The sequence below is a fragment of the Dasypus novemcinctus genome, chromosome 17 (genome assembly GCF_030445035.2).
Source record: "Dasypus novemcinctus isolate mDasNov1 chromosome 17, mDasNov1.1.hap2, whole genome shotgun sequence".
Taxonomy (NCBI): Eukaryota; Metazoa; Chordata; class Mammalia; order Cingulata; family Dasypodidae; genus Dasypus; species Dasypus novemcinctus.
The window spans coordinates 714,251-719,609 of record NC_080689.1 but is presented as its reverse complement, the minus strand read 5'-3'; positions in this window follow the sequence as shown (position 1 = coordinate 719,609).

The window sequence follows — 5,359 nt, the reverse complement described above, 5'->3', positions numbered from 1 at the left end:
CCCTCACGCCTCTCCCTTTCGCTGATTTTCCTTCATCTCCTGTTGTAATAAAGTATAGCTGAGGGTGCAACTCCATCTGCTCCCTGCGAGTCCTTCTGGTGAGCCACTCAACCTGGGGGGCTTGTGGACCCCTGACACTGAGTCATGTTATCCCATTACACGGAAGATGCTACCCCGTTGTCTTCTGGCACCCATCCCGGCTGGCAGGATGGTTTTAAGTGCCACCCTTCTAGTCTCGGCACAGGCATGGCATTGGCACGTGGCAGGAACGCAAACGTTTGTATGAAGTTGATGGAGAATGGGAAAACACGGGAAGCACGGACCAGAGCAGCCGAGGCCTCCCTGCCCACCACTGCCTATGACCGGCGGCCGACAGATCCTCACGTGCTCACGAGCTGCTGCGCAAGGCCAGGGCCCGACCTGCCAAGAACATCAGTCCACACGGGTGGAAGGTTAAAATACTCTTCTCGAGAAGCCTGGGCCGCTCTGAGGCAGGGGCTGTGGCTGCTGGACTCCACGGTTGCCTTGGGGCAGGTGAGCGTGGAAGGTGGGGCCCCGGGGGCTGGGGGCCTGGGTGGCGGGTTTGCTGGCCTCGGGGTGCTCCTCTGCAGCGAGCCTCTGCTCGGCGCCTGGACCTCTCTGTCCACCGCTTGGCACGGCCGCTCCAGCAGGCCCCTCACAAGGCATGGCTTCTGCTTTCCGGGCAGTGCACCTGCGTCAGGGTGGCAGAGCCTGCATCGCGGGACCAGGCCCGTGGGGGCAGCCCTTTGCCCAGCGTTCTCTTTGTCTCACATGAGCAACCAGGAACTCAACAGTAAGACGCTAATGGCCACCAGCTGTGTCCACCGAAAGTTCACCTCCAAGTTCCCACGACCGGTACCCGTCGACGTAACCCTGTTAGGAAGTCGGGTCTTTGCAGGTGCAGTCTAGGGGTTTGAGGTGATGTCACCTGGATTTAGGGCTGGCCCTGAGTCCAGTGCTTGGTCTCCTTGTAACGAAAGGACAGAGAGGGGAGGGCTGCGTGCAGAGGAGGCTCGAGCTGTGCTGCCACAAGCCCAGGGGCCTGAGGTCCCCGGAGAGGACGGAGCAGAGGCTCCGGGCTGGGAGAGCGCCCAGTTGTGCTGTTTGAAGCCACCGAGGCTGAGGCGCTTTGTGAGGGCAGCCCCAGGGCAGGCGCTCCAGGGCTGAGTCTCTCCGCAGCACCCCTGGGCGCGGCACCTGCGTCCCCGCGACATCCCAGCCTTCTCCCTCCAGTGGCCACGCGGTTCCGGAGCACAGCAGGTGGCTGGAGCACAGGGCGGCCGGTGCCTGGCTGACCCGTAGACCCAGCTGTTCCTGAGAGCCTCGGGGGGGCCTCCCCGGCCACCGCTGGGCAGTGCCAGGACCTGCAGCTGTGCACATGGGGGCGTCGGGCGGAGCTCCACACGGCACGTGGGGCTTGATGAGGTTTTTTTCAGGATGGAGGGCGAGGAGTGTGGCAGGTGCAGCTACTGTCCCCGATCAGGTGCCTTGTGTCATCGGAGGGAGGCTTCCCTGGCGGGCCTGGCCCAGCAGGTGGCCCTCCAGAGGTGGTGCTGGCCCAGAAGCACGACGCTGCCAGGGTGAGCTGGTGAGAGGCCGTGAGGCCAGAGCCACGCCCGTCCTTGCAGAGCCGGCGCAGCCCTGGCGGTTGGTCAGCCCTACCCCCCCGGGGCCGGGATTCTGCCTGCTGCGGGAGGGCCCTGCGCTCCCCGGGGAATGCGGCAGAGCCCCTAGAGCCGACGCGCAGGCCTGCGCCAGCCCTGAGCCTGACCACAGTGGCGGGATCAGCACCTGCCGTCGTGAGCCCGCGTTTGTGGCCTCCTCACGCAGCAGCAGAAGAGCGGCTGGCGTGGGGCAGAGACCCCGGCCCGGCCCTCCAGAGAAGGTGGGAATTGCCTTGCGGCAGCCGCCTCAGGACACAGCGCCGTGCTGGTAACACGTGGCCGCAGTTAGTGACAAAAGCGTACCCACTGGTGGCAGACTTGGCCCAGTGGATAGGGTGTCCATCTACCACATGGGATGTCCACGGTTCAAACCCCGGGCCTCCTTGACCCGTGTGCAGCTGGCCCATGCACAGTGCTGATGCGCTCAAGGAGTGCCCTGCCATGCTGGGGTGTCCCCCACGGAGGGGAGCCCCATGCACAAGGAGTGCGCCCCGTAAGGAGAGCCACCCAGTGCGAAAGAAAGTATAGCCTGCCCAGGAATGGTGCCGCACACACGGAGAGCTGACGCAACAAGATGACGCAACAAAAAGAGACACAGATTCCCATGCCGCTGACAACAACAGAAGCGGACAAAGAAAACACAGCAAATAGACACAGAGAACAGACAACCGGGGCGGGGGGAGGGGAGGGAGGGGAGAGAAATAAATAAATAAATCTTTAAAAAAACAAAACAAAACAAAACAAAACGCACCCGCTCTGTCTCACAGGAGTCGCCCACGGCCCAACGGGGGCCAAGCGCCCCCCAGGGTGACAGTCAGGCTCGTTTGCAATTCCCTTCCACGGCTCTTTGGCCCTTTCATTTGAACCTACAATTAGCACAACACCCCCTAAAGGCCTGTCCCAGAGACTTCCACCTCCAGTCGGTTCCTACCGGCCGAGCCCCGAATCTCAGCAGAGGTGCAGCCAACGCCTGCTCTGCAGTTAACTGGACTCGCCCAGGACAAGTAACAAAAGGATGATGACGACAACGCCCAAAAAACGTATCCACAACCGCAAGCCAGACGGTGCCCTCCATCTGCCCCACGGGATCTAAGCCCCCTCAATCAGAAACAGAGGGGAACCAGCACCCCACAACGCTCAGGACTGAGGAATGAGCAAACGTAAGGGGGAGTGCAAATACAGACTAAAGCAGACTCACCATTATTCTAGCAATGGAGGACTTGCATCGTTGATATAAAGCAGTGGTCACCAGAGGTTCTGGGGGGAGGGGGAGGGAAGAACGGGTGCAACATGGGGCATTTTGGGGACATTGGAATTGTCCCTGCACAACATTGCAATGACAGATACAGGCCATTATACATTTTGTCAAAACCTATAAAAATGTGCAAAGTGTAACCCATGATGTGAACTATAGACCACGGTTAGTGGCAGTGCTTCAGTACGTGTTCATCAGTTGTAACAAACGTACCACACGAATGAAAGACGTTGGTAATGGGGAAAGTGGGGAGGGGAAGGGGCGAGGTAGCGGGAACTGGGGATTGACCCCGGAACCTTTTATGTGGGAAGCCAGTGTACGACTACTGAGCCACATCAGCTCCCTGAGTTTTGTTTTCTTTTTAGGCCAGTAAAAAGAATTTATTTGGGAAATGGGGGAAAGAACAGAGCTTGCTGAGAAACAGGAGAGGAAGACGGAAATACAGCCCAAGATTTGGTGCAGGCCCCCCTAGGCAGGAGAGCCCCCGATTGGGGTTTCCACTGGTTTGCTTATTTGTTTTTTTGTGTGTGTTTCCTAAGAGGCACCAGAGACCAAACCGGGTACCTCCCATGTGGGAAGAAGGTGCTCAACCATTGAGCCACATCCACTCTCCCTCCCCCCCATATTTCCATGCCCCACCCGTGAGATGGCCCCCTCGTCTCTGCTCGTTGTCGGCTTGTTGCCTGCTCTTGTCTCTACTTGTTGTCTGCTCGTCTTCTCCAAGAGGCACTGGGAACCAATCCTGGGACCTCCCACGTGAGAGAGAGGCACCCAACTGCTTGAGCCACCTCTGCTCCCTGCTTTGTTGTCTCTCTCATTGTGTTTCTTCTTTGTGTCTCCTTGTTGTGTCAGCTTGCCATGCCAGCCTGTTGCACCAGCTCACTGTCTTGTTTATCTTCTCTAGGAGGCACAGGGAACCGATCGCAGGACCTCCCACATGGTAGGTGAGAGCTCAGTAGCTTAAACCACCTCCCCTATATTTTTGATGTAACATTTAGGTAGTCTAAAGCTTCTTTAAAAATAAAAATTTTTTTGAAAGGGTGGGCATTGGAGGAAGAAAAGAAGAGTGAGATGGCTTTAGTTATACGGTTTGGTTCTCTTTCAGCCAGATGGGTTCCCGTGTCCGGGAACGCTGGGGCCGTTGCCTCGAGGCCACCTCGTTCTCACAGGCTCAGTCCCGCAGTGCCGTCACGGGCGACAAGGTGCGGAGCTGATGAAAGGCGGGCGGAGAGACCAGCCGGCGGCTTCGGGGGTGGTTTTAGGGCTGTGGCTGGCAGGGCCCACTCGGGGACCCGTGACGGCTGAGAGGTCCCCGTGCCCGGCGCCAGCAGGCCTGTCGGTGCCGCCTCTTCTGTGCGGGGGCGGTTTACAGACAACACTTCTCTCTATGGGGGTGTCCTCCGGGTGCGGCCCCATGGCCTGGCAGACCCCTGCGTGGCCACTGCCCGTGGGGTTGCCCCGCCCTGCTCTCTGTTCCCTGGGGGTCTGTTTGCTGTTGGCTTTGTTTTGTTTGTTTGTTTGTTTGTTGTTTTGTTTTTCTGTTCCTTGGGTGTTGGACCGTCTTACCCAAGGTAGTCTGTCCTAAGCCCTTCCCACTGGAACCACGACGTGCCTCGTGGCACGGAGCCACCTCTGGCAGCTCCAGGCTTGCCCCGGCCTCGGCCGGCCTGCCGGACAAGCGTGGGGGGTTTGGAGAGCCTCAGCCGGCAGGTGAACTGTCCAGCAAGCTCCGGTGCCTCGGAGCCTGAGACGCGTTCCAGGGCCACGTCTCTGCCACGGCACGTGGAGCTGCAGGGGAGGGGACGGCTGCGGCGTGGAGCCTGCCCACGGGGAGGGCCGCCACGGGCTTTTCCCCCCAGCCACGCAGGGCTGTCGTAAAGCGGTACCGTGGTTTCAGGCACCGCCTCTGCCCTCAGCTGAGCCCCACTTACCGCACGAGCCTGGGGAGGGGCTCAGGCTGCAGCCCACTCCTCACCCAGGAGTGGCACTGCCTGCAAACAAGGGACCCTCGCAGCCCCTCTGTGTGCCCCGCCCAAGCGCTCACCCGTGCAGCCGCTGGACTCTAACCCAGTTAAACCAGTCGTCAGCACGCAGCCGCTGACCGCACGGGGACTTGCCACCAGCGTCCGGGGGCTGGAAAGACTCGGCAGCCCTGGCGGCCACCAAGCCCCAACCCACCTTGGCCGTGCACGGGGTCTGCCTGGTCCTGCTCGTTCTTACAGGAAGGTTCCGGAAGACGGGGCCGGAGCCTGTGGGCCAGCACGAGTCACACAGCCAGGCCTCGGCCTGGGCGTCGAGCCCCGGGCCCTTCTCTTTTTGCCCGTGGTGGACAGCAGGGCCGACGGGCTCCCCCCGCCACAGCCCCTGGGCTCCCTGCCATGGCGCTCTCGGCCTGGCAGTGTGGGAAGCGGCCAGCCCC